The sequence below is a fragment of the Benincasa hispida genome, chromosome 9, assembly GCF_009727055.1.
Source record: "Benincasa hispida cultivar B227 chromosome 9, ASM972705v1, whole genome shotgun sequence".
NCBI classification, from domain to species: domain Eukaryota; kingdom Viridiplantae; phylum Streptophyta; class Magnoliopsida; order Cucurbitales; family Cucurbitaceae; genus Benincasa; species Benincasa hispida.
In genome coordinates this window covers 57,003,613-57,022,995 of record NC_052357.1, presented here as the reverse complement: position 1 = coordinate 57,022,995, position 19,383 = coordinate 57,003,613, and the positions used below count along the sequence as shown (strand labels likewise).

Genomic DNA, 19,383 nt, shown 5'->3' with positions numbered 1-19,383 from the left:
TGGTACTTAAGAAATTAGATATAATTACAGGGGCAAAACGGTAATTTTGGTTCAGCTGTACTTACGAGTAATTTGTGAAGGGTCATCGCATTGTTGACTAGTTATATCTAATGGACACAGAAATATGTATATAGTGCAATGAGTGTAGCTGTTGGTCTTTAGTGGAGTGACCGACAGTTAATAAATGTTAGATAATTTAATCAAACTAATTTAATTAAAGGAGTTTAATTAATTATCAAAGTACCATTAGAGCTTCAATCTACAAGTTCATAAGATCCTCTCTGTAGCTCAATAGGGATTATTGAGGATTAATTTTGGATTAACTTGATTGTTTAAATTAATCGAAGGAATTAATTATATGTGATATAATTAATAATTAATTATATGTGATATAATTAATAATTAATTATATGTGATATAATTAATATAATGTATTTGATACATTATAATATAAATGAATAAAATATTTGACTATGATTCAAATACTAATTATATGGATGAGATTTATATAATTAATTTTAATATGAATTTTTTTTATATTAAATGCCATAAATGATCGAAAGAATTCAAACTATAGGTTATATTATATTTGATACAATATAAAAACTGTCTGTTATATGTTATATTAGATATAATATATAGAATAATATATATTATATAATAAAGTAGTTATTATATAATTATATATTTTTAATTAAATTAAAGTAGTTTTAATTTAATTTGAATTTAATAAAAGGATTGAGTTATAACTCCCTCCTTTATTTTCTCTTTAATCACGTACGTGGAATGAGAGGTTACAGGAGATCTTCTTTTTCCTCCTGCTTCGAACGCAGAGAAGGTCGACTGGTTACTCTCTGGTCTTGATCTCCCAGTAATCTCTCACAAACACAGAAAAAATCCTCTCCCTCTCCCAAAATCAACAAAGAAGCCCACAACTCTCTTCGTAATTCTCACCTCTAAGGAGAATACAAGAGGTTCATTTGTTGTGGTGTCCACATTGAAATTTGTTTCTGTACAAAGTGTTCATGATCGCAACCGCAACGAGGAGATTCGTGAGGATTTGATTCTTCAAGGGTAAGCATAAATCCAAACTCTTAATACCTTTCTCTGTTGAATCCAAAAGCATGCTGCAAATTTTGTTGATTTGCATAATTTTTTTTATCGTGTTTTAAACTCTGTGAAATTTGAAAATTAGGAACAATCCCCGCTTCCGTTATGGACCTCACACATCGAGTGTCATGGGTTTCTATTATATATTTTAAATGATTATTGAACGGTCAATTTGAAATTTTAAGTTGGATAGAAGTTGGGTTAACTTATAATCTAAAGGGTGATGGACAATAATTTTTTGAGTTATTTATTTTACGAAATATTTTATTAATAGTTAAATATTATGAACTTCCACGAAATTTATGATTTAAAAGAGTTGCTATTTGATTTCTAAAAATATTTACGATAATTTTCAATAATATTATGTTTTTAGTTGAAGTTGTGTTTAAGAAATATTAACGTATGTTTGATGTTAGTTGGTTTCAAAATAATAAGAATGCAATATGATTTATGTATGATTATTAGTTGTGACATTTCTATTAAATTGATTTTCAATCTTTTAGATCATAACCCATGTGTTTACCCAATACACCTCATGAATGTGTTTCCATAATGTAAATGATATGGTGATTTTCTCGATACATCTCGTGAATGTGTTTCTGAAATGTAAATGATATAATTAGGTTTTTTCGATACGCCACAAGAATATGTTTACACTTAATATGACAATTTTTTTAGTTATTAAGAGTTATTTCTACGAATTTTCTAATATTTCAATAATTTGGAAGTTTAATTGATTTTGATCTATAGTACAAACTTTTTAGTTTGAAAGAAATTTTATTAAATTCTTTTTATCATTAAACTTACTACTTATTAGGCTTTTTAGTTCATTCTTTTATTTTCTTTTTCCTCATAAGGTTGATCATCAGTTTCAATCAAAGTTAGTTGTTCAATATTTACCACTAGTTTTCATTCGGTGTCACATAACGTGCATCTTTTATGTACATTTAGCTAGGCTTTAAAGTGTAAGTTAAGGATGTACCATATGTCACGATGTCAATGCTAACTTCATGATAGTATAACAGATGTTAAGTTTAGGATAAGAAAAGTTTTGACAGTAGATTTCTATGAACACTTGGGGTTTGTTGTCGTCACATCTCATTCTAAATTCAATAGGGCAATCTTAGATGGGTCTCATAGACTATTTTCCAAGTGTTAGAAATTTTCCCAGCTAAGAAACCAAATATTTGTCAAGTCATCTAAACATTGTTCAGTTTTCACAAGCTAAGGCGTGGTGTGTTATGTTCTAGGTGATAGGACCCAAACAATATAATAACAACTCACTGGGATCTCCTCCAAAACAATCAATCAAATAATTATTCTCTAAAATACCACAAATAAATCACCAAATATTCACCAAGCAATCAAACAACAATGGATAGCAATAAACCACAAAATTCTGGACAACTAAAAAAAAAGCACAAACGAATTATATGTGGAAAACCCCTTCGATGTGAAAAGTAATAACCACGGCATTTGTGAGGAGTGCACCCTTTTCAACTACTCTTATTATAATAAAATTGAAGGAAAAAAAGAACCCAAATCAGCGAAGGTTCATTACTGACCAATACTTTTATACATAAAAGATGAAAACTCGAGAGATAAAAAGAATGAAAATCACCCAAATTTACGGGTTCTGTTCGCCATCGATTACAGACACATTTTTGTAGCTTGGATTGCCCTGAGATAGCTCCCCCTGAAAATGTAAACACATAACCTGAGGTAGACATTCTGTTATCAAGATCACCTATCATGTATGTATCAATATAACCTTCAAACATAGGTTTACCACCTCCATAACATAAACTTAATTTAGAGGTACCCCGCAAGTATCTGAAGATCCACTTCACTACTTTTCAATGAAGTATAACCACAATTTCCCAAGTTTCCTATCGCGAGTAATCTCCATACCTAAGATTTATTTTGCAATACCCAAATCTTTCTTGTCAAATAACTTAGAAAAGTATTTCTTCAAATTTTAAATCATATTTATATCTTGTCCGGCTATCAACATATCATCTACATATAAAAGAAGAATGATGAAGTTGCCTATAGGGAACTTTCTAAAATACACACAAGAATCAGTTGTAGTTTATTTATAATCATTGCTTAACGAATCAAATTTATTGTACCACTGCCTTGGTGCTTGTCTAAGCCCATAAAGACTTTTCTTCAACTTGAAAACAAGTTTTTCTTTCCCTTTTACTTCAAATCCTTCAGATTGCTCCATGTAGATCTCTACATGTAAGTCACCATCTAAAAAGGCAATTTTTACATCAAGTTGCTCTATCTTAAAATCAAGACTTGCTACAAATCCCAACATTGTTCTAATAGATGTCATTCTGACCACTGGAGAGAAGATCTCATCAAAGTCAATGCCCTTTTTCTGGTTGCATCATTTAACCACTAATCTGGCTTTGTACCTCACTATCTTCTCACCATCCTTCTTGTACTTCAAAACCCATATGTTTTTCAATACTTTTTTGCCCTTTGGAGGCTTCACTAGGTTCCACTCTTTTCCATGGAATTTATCTCCTCCTTCATTGCATCAAGCCACTAGTCTTTTTCATCATGAGACAAAACCTTTTTCATCATCAGAATGAACTCTGAGCTTGGATATCTTGTTAAATATTTATGCACTCTGGTGGACTTTCGAGCCTGAGTATCCTCCATTTGGTGAATAGATTGCTTTACCTGCTCATGAACTTATCCATTAATCACTTCCTCATATGCATCTTCCTCATTAAATTCTTCATTAGATGAAGACTCATCAAGATCATCATCATCAACATGATTTGGTACATTACCATCAGGTTGTATCTAACCAATATCAACATGTACATCGTCAACATTCTCCTTTGTCAGCTGAACAATAGAAGGAGTAGAAGTTGAATCATCAATAGTATCAAAACACAACTCTGAAGTAGAATTGTACCACCTTACTTGGTATAAAGTAATCTCAATACATTAGGTGCTAGTATTCCCCCTGTAACACCCAAAATTTTGTTAGTAATGTAATTTCAATAATTTCCTATAATTGAGGGCGTTTTTGGAATTTTGAAATTTTAAGTGTAACTGCTGGAATTTAATTAATTAAAGTTGAAAATTTATGTTGAAAATTTATGTCAAGAATTAATTTCATTTCGGAAGGGGAGTAGTTAAATTCTTTTTGAATTGAAAATTAAAGGGAAAAAAGGGTTAAAAGTTGGAAAAAAGAGAATAAAATAAAATAAGATTAGATGTAATAGAATAAAATAAAATGAAATATTTTATTTTATTTATATTTTAATTATTTTCTTCTACTTAAAAAAAAAAAAAAAGAAGAAAACCATCGAGCTCTCTCGATTCATGTGCACACCCCATCCCCTCACGTTTCCCGAGCCGCCCCCTAAGTTTTTCTTTTCTTTAGCGCGACGCCCGAGACCCCTCCGATCTCCATCTCTCTCTTGTGCCTCTCCCTCTCCGCAACCCACCGCCTCTAGTTGCTCATGCTCCGTGCGCCGCACCCTCTCACCCCCTCCACCCAATCATCCGTTCGCGCCAAGCCCTATACCGCACGACGCCACTCGCCGTTCGTGGCGTCAGCCGCGCCACCGTGACTCGCCCAGCCTCGCCAGCCGCCGTCCGCACTGCCAGCTCGCCGTACCTGTCCGGCTCACGTAGAGGTTGCTGTCGCTGTCCAATCTCTCTGCCGCCGAAATTTTGGGTTGTTTCTCGTTGGGTCTTGAAAACTTTGGGTAAGATTTTTGGAGTTTTTTATTTGAGAGGTTTGTTTACCCAATTTGTTTTGGATTAAAATTGTTAATATCTCCATGGCTTGGACTTTAGATTCAAGATTTGAGATTTCTAAGGGCATTGCTCAACAAAGTAAAGGTCAATTTTCTTTTGAAGTTTGGTAAGTTTGGAGTAAGTTGTTGCTTCGAGCCAGACACTAGATGTCATGCTTCCACGAGCCAGACACTAGATGTATGCAAGCATGACAGCCTGATAATATAGTATAATCGATGTATGTTTTTGTATGAGGATCTGAAAGATTAAATGCGCATATAGATACTTTACCCAATTGGTTTTAGTCCATGAGATTGTATTTGATCTCGGACAATGAGATGTATATGTATGTTATAGAACCATGATAATAAGATGTTTATGTATGTTATAGATGAAAGAGTTAAATAACATCACGGAAGTATTAAGGATTCATAAGCATTCAAATTCACTAATTTTAGTAGAAACTATAACATGCTTTTCTAAAAAGAGAGTTTTAAGATCATATCTTTGAAGAGCTCTCCAAGAACTTGATTGTTCAGCAACAGTCTTCACCCGAGATCACCGTAAAGCACCCCAAAGTCTTCCCCACTATACTCTTGGAGCTTTAGACAGAGTTGTGGGGCTCAAGAACAACTTAAATTATTAAAGAACAGTGAAGAACACACAGCTGTCCAAAAGGAAGAATTCTTTCTTCTCACAGAGTTTTTCTCTCAAAATTTCTGTATTAGCTCTTCTCAAATCACTCCAAACTTCTTTATTTATCGCAGATGAACATGCAAAGAAATGAATTGCATGGCTTGCAGCTCATGCTTAGAGTATTAATGGAGAGAAGGAGATGGGGTTTGTGTGAGCATAACGAAGGTAATAATGGAAATACATCATTTTTCATTTTTCTTTTAAAATCACAAAATGATTTCAAAACCATTTTGATTAACAAAACTAAAAAAAAAATGTACAATTAATTTCATAAATTAATATAAAATAATAATTAATTTAATATCAAATATTAAATGCACAATAATCAGCTTCATATATTTAAATCATATTTAAATATATATTCTCCTGTCTTGTTTAATTTGAACGTTTTAAATTAATTTCACAAGTTACTCTAAAGCTTATTCATTTACGAGCTAGTAGGGAAACCTCGCGGACTTACAGATCATAGGCTCCAACGATTCGAGATTAATTGACTAATCTTATTAGCCCGATCTAACCCCCATTTGTTAACTAATGAGACACTCCACTATAGCCCATAGTTGAACTCCCCTCACTGTAGATATATTATATCCACTTGATAACCATAATCAGTAAGTCGATCCTGCACAAGTTGTTCGTAATCACAGCTAGGTAAAAAGTATCGTTTTACCCCTGTGAATACATCTTGTTCCTTAAGTTCTTACTGATCCTTTAATGAACAATTCTAATTCATAATCTCTATGAATCAAATCATTTCCCTAACATGAGAAGGCGGGACCTCGATTGTTCAAGACCTAGAATCAGTACTTAAGAGAACAATTTATCTACTAACCCTAAATAGGGTATGAGTGAATTCCATCTTGCAAGGCTATGTCCCCAGCTATTCATCCAGTCTTGTCCTAAAAAAGGTAAGCTTAGTGAGCAGTGTTGTTGGACTACTCTCACCGTTTGCAGATCAAGGATAATCCCGAACAAACACGAGTTCATAGCTAGCTCAGGATTAATATCGAGTTAACTTAGGTTATATGATAAATGAAATAGTCAGTTTTAATAGTAAATGGTCGTTATGAAGAAAAGTGACTATGTTCGTGGTCCAGTCTATATGCAAACTCATTGCATAAGATGTCCCCACTCATATGTCTCAACATGAACGATTTGTGGATCATATCATTTGTAGTACCTTACAACTTCTTGTAACAATTACAGAGTAGGCCGCATCTTATAGTTTTACCAGGATGAGATACCCAATTTCATCCATATACTTATTAGACCATTTAGGCTATATACTGTAAACTTGATCCTATTTATATCACTATATAAAGTTATAGCATTCAGACTATAACCAAGGATGCGTTTTTTTTTTATTTTCATAATAAGATGCAAAATCAACAAGTCATTATTATTGATACAATAGAATGTTTAACATGAACTGCGAGTTCTAGGGAATTCACAACAATCTCCCACTTGGACTAAAACTCCAGTAAGAACAAATATATACAATATAATGTTGAGATACATAACGGGAAAAATATAATAAACTAGGGCATCTATAATACCATAGACATTCTCCCACTTGCCCTAGATTACACTACTCGGAGTCCTAGTCCAACTAGGTGGCCCTCAAAAACTTTAGCCGAGATGACCTTGGTGAATGGATCAGCAAGGTTGTCTTCAGAGGCTACCTTTGTGAAGAGCACATTTCCTCTGTGTAGAATCTCTCGGATGAGATGGTACTTCCTTTCAATGTGTGTTCCACGCTTGTGACTCCTGGGTTCCTTTGAGTTAGCAATTGCACCACTGTTCTCACAATACAGTGTGACAGGTAGGTGCATATTTGGAAGGACTTTCAAATCAGCTAAGAATTTGTATAGCCATACTGCTTCCTTAGCAACTTCGCATGCAGCCACGTATTATGCTTCCATGGTGGAGTCAGCGATACAACTTTACTGGATGCTTCTCCAAACTATCGCTCCTCGTTAAAAGTGAAAACTGATCTTGAGATAGATTTTCTGGAATCTATGTCAGTCTGAAAATCAGAATCAGTGTATTCTGTAAGGATCAAATCCTTAGGTTAATACACAAGCATATAGTCCCTCGTTCTCCTTAGATACTTGAGGATTGGATTGGAACCTGCTGAGGATTCCAACTGAAAAACATATGTCAGGACATGTACACAACATAGCGTACATGAAACTCCCAACTGCAGATGCATATGGAATTCTGTTCATCTCCTCAACCTCTTGAGGTGTCTTAGAACATTGTTCCTTCGACAAATGAATTCCATGCCTGAAAGGTAATAAACCCTTCTTGGAATTTTTCATATTATATCTTGACAACATCTTGTCAACATAAGATGCTTGAGATAGTGCCAATGTTCAATTCTTTTGGTTTAAAAAAATCTGTATTCCTAAAACATACTGAGCATCACTCAAATCTTTCATTTGGAACTGTCTTGCTAACCATCTTTTTACATCAGCAAGAAAACTTGTCTCGTTCCCAATGAGTAAGATATCATCAACGCATATTATACAGTTTTGTTAACTATCTTCTTGTATACACAAGGTTTGTCAATGTTTTATTCAAAGCCATAAGATATGATCACAGTGTCAAATCTTATATTCCAGGATTTGGATGCTTGTTTCAATCCATAAATTGATCGATTAAGCTTACAGACTTTATGTTCGTGTCCTTGTTCAACGAACCCCTTTAGTTAAGACATAAAAATACTTTCATGAAGATAGCCATTTAGAAAAGTTATCTTGACATCCATTTGCCATATCTCATAGTCATAATATGTGGCAATGACAAGAAGTATTCTTATTGATTTGATCATGGCAACAGGAGAAAACGTTTCTTCATAATCAAACCCGTCTCTTTGGGTAAAACCTTTTACCACAAGTCTAGATTTATAGGTTTGTACCTTGCCAGTTTGGTCTCGTTTTCTCTTGTAGATCCACTTACAACCTATAGGTGTAACACCTTGTGGTTGATATACAAGTTCCCAGACTGAGTTGAAGTACATAGACTCCATTTCATCGTCTATGGCTTTTATCCATTGTTCTCTATCGACATCTTCCATTGCCTTCTTAAAGGTTAATGCATCCTCTAAACCATCATCTTGTATGATGTTTTGAGTTTCTGTTAAGCCCATGTAACGTTCAGGTTGTTGAATAACCCTCCCACTACGACGAGGCATTCCCAACTCTTGGGATGGACGTGACGGGACAACTACCGTTGTTGATGGACCAACTTGATCAGCAACTCTTGTTGATCTTTCTGTAGTATCTTTAGACACTTCTTGCAATATTAGTTTACTGTGAGGTAGATGATTTTTAATATAATCATCTTCCAAGAAAGTTGCATTTGTCGATACAAATACTTTATCTTCTTAGAGATAAAAAAAAGTATCCTTCTTTTGTTTCCATGGGATATCCTACAAATAGGCATAATTTTGAACGTGTTGCCAATTTCTTAGGGTTCTGTACCAACACGTGTGCTGACAACTCCAGATACAGAAATGACGTAAACTTGCTTTGCGTCCTTTCTATAATTCATATGGTGTTTCTGAAACAGTTTTGGACGAAACAACGTTCAGAATATAAACTGTAGTCTGTACTGCATACCTCTAAAAGGATTAAGGTAATTGAGCATAACTCATCATAGACCGAACCATGTTCAACAAGCTTCGATTTCTCCTTTCTACAACACCGTTTTGTTGTGGTAGTCCGAGTGCTATGAGTTGGGATTGAATTCCATGATTTACTTGATAGTTCTGAAATTGCAAATTCATATACTCACTACCTCGATCAGATCGAAGTGTTTTAATTCTTTTACTTAACTGATTTTCAATCTCAACCTTAAATTCTTTGAACTTTTCAAGAGTTTCAGACTTGTTACTGATTAAGTAAATATATCCATATACAGAGTTATCGTCAATAAAACTGACGAAGTATTGATATCCTCCTCGAGTTTTAACATTCATCGAACCACAAAGGTTTGAATGTATAAGTTCAAGAGGTTCTATGGCACGAAGACCTTTGTCAGAAAAAGATTTTTCGTCATTTTTCCCTCAAGACATGATTCATATGGAGGTAGGGAACTGTCTTCTAACTGATTTAGATGACCATTTTTTTACCAATCTCTCAATCCTGTTGAGATTAATGTGACCAAGCCTGAGGTGCCAAAGAAAGGCGTTAGGAGAAATTTTCCGCTTTTTATTATGAGTTTCAACCGTTTTAAACATCTCTATATTTAAAATGGCTTTTGCTTCAGTTGGTTGTAATATGTATAAGTTATTTTCAAGTTTAGCAGAACAAATATGAACACCTCTTGAATAAACAAACACTTCATTACATTCAAAAAATACACTGTACATATTCTCTAAAAGACATGAAATGCAGATCAAATTTCTTTTAATCTTAGGTACAAAGAACACATTCTTGAGCAAGATAAAAGAATCTCCAAAAAACAACTTCACATCTCCCACTGCTTCAGCTGAAATGACTTCACCTGTTCCTACCTTGAAAGTCATCTCATATTAAAAAAGTCTTCTCCAAGAACTAGTTTCCTGTAGAAAAGTACAAACATGATTAGCGGTGCCTGAATCTAATATCCAAATAAGGTGAGAATTTTACACTAAACATGTTTCAATAACTAGTAAATCATATTTACCTTGTTTAGTCTTTTATGCTTTCTTTTCAGCTAGATATTTTGGGCAATTTTGTTTCCAATGCCCAACCTCTTAATGGAAACATTTTCCCTTGGGAGTTTTGTTTTTGTTTTTATTCGTAGTGGTTTTCTTTTTCCCTTTTCCTTTCTTCTTCATTTGTACGGTTTTATCCTTAGAAGAAGAAGGACCAACTTTCTTATCATCAATGGGTTTCATACAAGACGTGGACCCTTTGTAAAACTTTTTCGTTTTCGAGATAACATTTATTTGTTTTTCCTTCAGTTTCATCATAGATTAGTAAGTTTGCAATTCATTCAACAACGTTGTTAAGTTATAAGTGATTTTGTTCATGACAGCATTTGTCCGGAACGACAGATAGTTCTCAGGGAGGGATTCCAGTATCATGCTTACTTGACTTGTCTCATCTATCATAGCCCTGTGAGCCTCCACAATGTTAAAATGGACCATCATGTTGAGAACATGTTCTCTTACGTTGGTCCCATCTTTCATGCGTGTCACATACACATATTAGATGGCTTCATGTCTAACAGACGATGACGGTTGCTCGAACATCTCCTATAATGATGCCATAATCTCACGAGCTGTAGGAATGACCTCATGTTTCTTGTTGAGTACATCAGATATACTTGCCAAGATATAGGCCCGGGCTTTTTCATTCGCCCTCACCCACCTATCATAGACATCCCGAACATTTCGGGTAGCCGTTGAACTGGGAACTGGAGGACAATCCTCCGTCAACACAAACCTCAAATCGTCTACTACTAATATTGTATTGATATTTGACTTCCAATTTGAATAACCCTCTCCATTAAATATGTCAGAAGCAAGCAATTGTATGATTGAGTTCGACATTGCTGAAACATTTTAAACAAACTCTATTAAATACGCATCTAAATCCATTTTTAGCAAAACTAATAAAGTGCCCAATAAATCTTTATTTATTACAATGATCTTAAGTAATTTAGAATGGATGCTACCGTGGGGCACTCAAGAATTTCTTCACAGAGGGAAGAATGTTCTTGACCAAATACTATTATCTAGAATAACTCATATTCCAATAGTTCTTTTGGTTATTGTTTTCGATCAAGATCTTTACTAACAATTAGTAATTCTCGTAAGTGTGACCCGCCATTTTCAGATCTTATAGGACGGTATGAATATACCTTCGAGATAGAAGACAATATCCAAGATGAAACTATAAGACTCTATTCATTTTACTGAAGCCTGGGTTGTTCTGAATACTATGTTACAACTCTCTGTAGGGATAGGCTGCGGTTAACGACTAGCTAGTGCTGCATAAAAACGATAGGCGCAACATAGGAATCTCACGGTTCAAACTAATGGAGGAGACCATAGGATAATGTTGACACATTTTCTTCACCCACTTACTATGAACCACCTCCCTCACTCACCTTGTTATTGACCCATGCAAACACTTTTCGTATGGAGCAGTCGAGGTAAAATCGACATGAAGCCGAGCATGGATCTCACGGTGTGAACTCTTGAGGATGTGAGAGCTAATAACTATATATCAAATATATTGTTAATCTCCCACTGAAATGTTCTAAATGTTTGGGTAATTTACTTAGGCATGACAGCTAATTTCATTCAACCTAAGTCTAAGTGGTTTATCCAAATATAACACTTATAATTGGATTTAATCTACAATGTCTAGGTGATAAACCATTTTTATTACCTCACAACGCTCATGCAAGCTCATAAAATCAGTTAACAACTCTCAATAATTCGGTCATAATCCCCAGGTAGGAGGTATTCCGTAAACCGTCAACTTAAGTACCCTCAGACTTGGATAGGTTTATGAACCAATATGAGTTTGTAACCGTATTTTATAAGGTAACAATCTATTTTAACGTTTCAAAATTAGTTGTTAACCTAAGTGAGCATGCAACTATTCTTTGTTATAATTTTAAATGTCTGACCAATTTTATAACAACTTACAAAATTTAGACATGCTTAACATCCATAACATTCAACAAAGGTATCTAATATAACCATTATATTAAACATAACCCTAACATGCATACTATATATTATAACAATTATAACATACTTTCAATGCATGTAGCATGCTTCCTATAGTGGGGTTTTAAATCTACATGGCATACCGTATGCATATATATGAATTATTTAATTATTACATACATCTCATGCATAAACAATTAAATGCTAACTGATATGATTTTTGTTTTGGCATAAACAAGCAAATAGATGCTTAACTATTACAAACAGTTTCAAAATCATCTTTGAACCACTCAAACCACTCCAAACCAAACCCAAGCATCTTGAACCGGGCTGGATGAGTCTGAGTCGGACCAACAATGTCTGAACCAAACCAAGGCTGAACCGGAGTGGAACTTGAGAAAACCAGTCGAACCAGCTACTCTCGATCCAACCTTAAAGTGTTGCTAAGGCCGATCGTGTAACGCTGAAGGTAATCGTGTAGTGTCATTACCTTAGATTGAGAAGAAGTACATGATCGCTTAGTGTTTTTTCGAAGCATAGCGATCACTTAGCTATATCGTATAGGACTACACGATCGTTTAGTTCCTTCGCCTTGCTATCGCTTAGCTCCATTGCATAGAACTAAATGATCACTTAACACCATCACCCAATGCTTTCATGTTATCGCTTAGTATCCACCGCAGCTAAACGATCGCTTAGCTCCATCGTATAAAACATCATCGCGTCGCCCAACATTTGTCTATACAATTACTCAGTGCTATCGCGTAGCACTTCATCGCATCGATCAACACGCGTCGTAGCTAAAAGATCGTATAGTGCCATCATTTAGAAAATTCAACATATCATTTAGTTCCCACGATAAAGCTAAACGATCGCGTAGTGCTATCGTATAGCAAATTCACGCATCGCTTAGCTTCCGCAGGTACACAATCGCTTAGCGTTCAACATCACAATGACCAGCGTCCATTGCTAAAGGATCGTCTAGCTTTTCTTCACATCGTGTAACGTCTGGAATGAAACGATCGCTTAGCAACTGAACCTTAGCAACAAATTTGATCAAAAGCTGAAAAAACTGGAACAACAGCTTGGCCTCCTTCACTTGTTTCTTCAATTACATCTTAATTTCAACTCTAATGACTCCAAATAAATTACATACACTTGCTAACACATAAAAGCTCATCAAACAAGAACCAATTACAAATCTAATTGAGAAATTAAAGAGAATTAAGATGTCAAAACTAAAAAAACCATACCAGTGCATCAGTTTCATATATCTTATGAAAAACACCCATCATACCAAAATTAAATTGAATTGAATGATTAAAAGATGCTTTGATACCAATTAAAAGAGTTAAATAAAATGCAGCGGAAGTATCAAGGATCTATAAGAATTCAAATTCATTAATTTTGGCAGAAACTATATCATGCTTTTCTAAAAAGAGAGTTTTAAGATCATACCTTTGAAGAACTCTCCAAGAACATGATTTTACAGTAGTAGTCTTCACCAAAGATCATCGTGAACCACCTCAAGGTCTTTCCTACTATCCTCTTGGAGCTTTAGATAGAGTTGTGGGACTCAAGAACGGCTGAATTAGTGAAGAACAGTGAAGAACATACGAAGAATTCTTTCTTCTCACAGAGATTTCTCTCAAAATTTATGTATTAGCTCTTCTCAAATCACTCCAAACTTCTTTATTTATTGCAAATGAACATGCAAAGAAGTGAATTGCATGGCTTGCAACTCATGCTTGGAGTATTAATGGAGAGAAGAAGATGGGGTTTGTGTGAGCATAACGAAGATGATAATGGAAATACATCATTTTCCATTTTTGTATGGCATGCAAAAACCGTTTTTCATTTTTCTTTTAAAATCACAAAATGATTTCAAAACCATTTTGATTAATAAAACTGAAAAAATATTTTTCTAAAATTAATTTCATAAATTAATTTAAAATAATAATTAAATTAAAATCAATTATTAAATTAATTTTTACACAATAATCAACTTCATATATTAAAATCATATTTAAATATATATTCTCTTGTAACGTATAATTTGAACATTTCAAATTAATTTCTCAAGCTACTCTAAAGATTATTCATTCACAAGCTAGTAGGGAGACCTCACGAATCTACAGATCATGGGCTCCAACGATTCGAGATTAATTAGCTAAACTCATTAGTCCAACCTAACCCTCATTCCTTAACTAATGGGACACTCCACTATAGCCCATAGTTGAACTCCCCTCACTGTAGATATATTATGTCCACTTAATAACCATAATTAGTAAGTCAATCCTTTACAGGTTGTTTGTAATCACAGCTTGGTCAAAAATATCGTTTTACCCCTGTGAATACATCTTGTTCCTTAAATTCCTACTGATCCTTTAATGAACAATTCTGATTCATAATCTCTATGAATCAAATCCTTTCTCTAACATGAGAAGGCGGACCCTGATTGTTCAAGACCTGAAATCATTACTCAAAAGAACAACCTATCTACTAACCTTAAATAGGGTAGGAGTGAATTTCATCTTTCAAGGCTATGTCCCCAACTATTCATCCAATCTTATCCCCAAAATGTTAAGCTTATTGAGCAGTGTTGTTGGACTACTCTCACCGTTTGCAGATCAAAGGATAATTCCAAACAAACAGGAGTTCATAGCTAGCTCAAGATTAATATCGAGTTAACTTAGGTTATATGATAAATGAAATAGTCAGTTTTAATAGTAAATGGTCGTTATGAAGAAAAGTGACTATTTTCGTGGTCCAGTCTATATGCAAACTCATTGCATAGGATGTCCCCACTCACATGTCTCAACATGAACGATTTGTGGATCATATCGTTTGTAGCACCTTACAACTTCTTGTAACAATTACAGAGTAGGCCGCATCCAATAGTGTTACCAGGATGAGATACCCAATTTCATCCATATACTTATTAGACCATTTAGGCTATATACTGTCAACTTGATCCTGTTTATGTCACTACATGAAGTTACAACATTCAAACTATAGTCAATGATGCATTTATTGGATTTTCATAATAAGATGCAAAATCAACAAGTTATTATTATTGATAAAATAGAATGTTTACATGAACTGCGAGTTCTAGGACATTCCCAAAAATAGAACCACAATAATGAGATGTAAATGTATGTTATAGAACAATGGTAATGAGATGTATATGTTATAGAACCATGATATGATACTTGTGATGTTGAAATCGTGATAGTATGCTCACTGATTAGTTAGATTCTCACTAATGGTTGTGTTTCCTTTTTTATTTTCTAGAGGTGGATCCACCATAGATTGTGTTTCCTTCGGAATTCACTAGAGGTGGTGCTTTCCTTTGGGATTCACCAGAGGTTGTGTTTCCTTCGGGATTCACTAGAGGTGGTGATTCCCTTTGGGATCCACCAGAGGTTTTGTTTCCTTCGGGATTCACTAGAGGTGGTGCTTTCCTTCGCGATTCACCAGAGGTTGTGGGTCCTACGAGACTTGCTAGAGTAGTGGGTATACTTAACTACAGTAGGATCAAAATCAGTTATTCATGTATGAATCCCATGAGGACTAGAGGAGTATTTATGTTCCACCAGAGGTAGGCATCTAGAGGACATAGATCCCTAGCCTGACCCCAGCAGTGGGGTTACTTACTGAGTATTTTATACTCACTTTTCTCATGTTGTTGTTTCAGGTAAGGGTAGAGATGCACTAGCGACTGACAAGAGGAATCCTTGATCGAGCTACTGAGGACTAGTTTACATGCTTCCGCTCATATTTTAATATTTCTATTATGTTTTAATTTTTAGTTTTGAGATTCTACCGTTTAAGCTTTGTTTTCAGACTTATTTGTTTCTTTTCATGATTTATGGGTACCCTATCCCTTTAAATATTTGAATTTAATGCAAATCTTTTTAGTTATCTCATTATTTAGTATTTATTTCATTATAAAAGAATGTCGTTTTAACTTACATGCATGCATGCGTTAGTAACGGCCTAGCTTGAGTCCTAGGGGGTCGAGTTGTTACACCTGCAAAGGGCTAAGCACCTCAACGTACAACCCAAAACATATACATGTGTTCTGTTGGATCCCAAAGACCTATATCATATCATCCTCACCACAGACTCAGGATTCAAATTCCGGATTTGGCCTTGGTCCCGATAATCCCCTGATAATGCAATAAGAGATGGTCCATGGTTTCATCAGCACAACGATAGTTGGGACACCAGTTAGGATTAAGAGCAGTATTTGGCAATCTTTCTTGTCGAACGTCTAAATTGATGCTTTTGTGGAGCATGGTCTAGATAAAGGAAAAAAAAACATACATTTCTAAGGAATAGAAGATTTCCACAGCCAGAAGATACTCATACCATTGTTGTGGTGTTGATTAAAAGCGCTTCTTTGATGGTGGAGATGTGAAATGAGCCATTTGTGCTTAAGTTCCATCTACGTTGGTCTTTTCTGATGCAGCAAAAGGGAAAAGAGCTTTGACAGAGTTCCATTGATTAAGATCCCTTTCAAGCAGCGACCTTCTAAGGTGTAAATCCCAATTAGAGATATCAATTTTTCAAGTATCATTAATCGAGATGTTAGTGTTTTGTGTAAACGCAAACAATCTAGGGAAACTTTCTGCAAGTGAAATTTGTTGGTCCAAACGTCATTCGAAAAAGACATATTTCATATTTTTAACCATCCACTCAAAACTTGCTTTTAAACCAGTCAATGCCCTTAATAATGGCTTGCCATATAGCTTTCATGCTGCTATATTCTCCAGCACAGGGAATATCTCCCACAGATTCTGTTTATAGTTCGCAAGAATAATACTCTTCCATAGGACCATATGTTCCCAAAGAAATCTCCATAGCCATTTGCAAAGGAATCTTCCTTTGCCAATTTAGTTATGCCCTGACTGCCTTTGTTTTTTGGAGCCACCACTGTTGACCAACAAACCAAGTATGGATTATGACCTTCCAAAGTACCTTTCTATATAAAATCTCTCTAGTGTTTTTCAATAATTTTGTATATAGACGCAAGAGCTTTGAAGGTTGATAGAAGATATATTGAAAGACGGCTCAATGAAGGTTGTATCAGATAGAGAGCCGGCCCTACTTTGAAATATAGGAGTATTTCCAATTGTTCAACTTCCTTTGAATTATTTCAACAATAGGCTCCCAAAAATTTGTATATGTTGTATTACCTACAAGAGGAGCACCCAGATAAGTAATAGGCAGAAACTGAGTTGTAGTACATTAATGGTTGGCGATTTCCGTAACTCTATCATGGTTGATGTTAAAACCGAAAATGACCGATTTGTTGATATTAATATTGAGACCTGTAGCTGCTTCAGAAACATTAATGGCATTGAAAAGATTTTGTAGAAACTCATCGCCAACTTCCACAAAAAGAGAATGTCGTCTGCAAAGGGAAGGTGTGATAGTTCACGGCCATTTAAGAAAGAAACGCCCTTGATTAGATATTGTTGTTTAGGAGGGAGAGGATCTCCTTGCTTGATGCCCTTTTTTTGGCCAAGTACGACCTTTTTTGTTGAACATGGATAAGAATGGAGTAGCTTACCGATGAAATGCAGGCATGGATCCAACTTCTCCATTTGTTTAAGAATCCTTTCTTCAACTCAAGAAACTAAACATTTTCGATAACTAATCTATGACTAATATAATTACATGATGTTCATAGCAATTCAGTTATCAGTTACATCAATTAACGTTTAATCTAATCCAATACTTTAGGATAACTAGATTTTTAAGAAGAAAGTATTATATATATTACCTTTTAATTGTCATTAGATTCTTTTTCATTCATTTCCATGTTAGATGTACCTTATTGACTTATCAACCACTTTAAGATTTCTTCAATTGTGATTTATTGACTCTCCTTTGCAAGTGTGCAACCTGAGCCTTTGTTTCTCTAGCCTCTGGGTAACTTGCTTTATTGTCCCAGGATGTGCCATCAGTGCATTGTCATGTTTATCATCCACCAACGTCATCAGTGCATTTACTCCTCCAAAAATGTCTGCCATCTTCATCATTTCCTAATTCAAAGAGATTATGTTTAAGTATTTTCTTTTATCTCAATACATGTCTTCTCCTTGCTCAAAGTACCATTACAAACACAATGGGTAGCATCAGTCACATTCTACAACCAAATTTGAGGTCGTTACTATGTTAAGCATCAGTCACATTACAAACAAATGCCCCACCAATTTCCAAACTCGTTAGGTTAAGCATCAGTCACATTCTACAACCCTGCTCACAGATTGGATTCTAAACAACAATAAAACTTATTAATGATTGACGCATTTGATTTTGCAAGGACACAAAGAGAACAATATGCATAAAGAGTTATTTATGTGATAGCACCGAAAATATGCTATCTTCCTCTTCTTAATTTGAGGTCGTTACTATGTTTAATTTGTTTTTTTTTTAGTGTTTTTACATGTTTCAGGCACCTAGGAGGTAGAATCGATCATTATGGGGCCGTTCGGGGTTAATTTGGAGCAATTACAAGCTAATTTGAGTATCCGGACTTCAAAGGAGACAAAATTACCAAAATGCCCGTAGATAGAGCGTCGCAATGCTCAACCAAACGTAGCATTACGCTTAAAGGCAATAGTCTCAACATTCTGGAGAAAATGTTGTTCCACAGCACAGTTATGCTCCGAGCTTTAATAGAGGTGGAGAACAGCGCGCGCGCTCGAGTGTAATACTAGGTATCGCTACACTCAAGCATTACGTTGTGGCAAACAAAAGCCAGCATAGCTACACTTCCTGAACGTAGCTACTGATACGCACTCCAAAAGTGTGTTCTTTGGGCTTAGAATTTAGTTAGTTTTATGCTTAATGTGAGATCTTTAATGCTTTTTATGTTTAATTGTAGCAAATCGAACAATTGGATCGGAACAAGCAATATTTTAGGATTAATGGCCAAAATACCCCAAGAAGGTCAAAACTTTGACCTAGGGCAATTATCAAAGGTGAAAATGTAAGGAAAAGGTGAAGACTGGAGGCAGGGTAGCGTCACATGGGCGTTGCAACGTTGCCCTGCAACATTGGAGACCCGAGAGCATGTAGAAACAGGGCAACGTTGCTACGCTACGATTGGATGACGTGTGTTA

General features: G+C 35.0%; 1 long non-coding RNA gene across 1 annotated transcript; it reads left to right on the top strand.

The window, feature by feature from the left end:
- The first annotated feature begins 4,424 nt into the window (after positions 1-4,424).
- Positions 4,425-5,268, top strand: LOC120086619. Its single transcript, XR_005484274.1, has 2 exons — positions 4,425-4,847; positions 4,939-5,268. It is a non-coding gene; the product is annotated as an uncharacterized LOC120086619 (long non-coding RNA).
- The last annotated feature ends 14,115 nt before the right edge of the window (positions 5,269-19,383 follow it).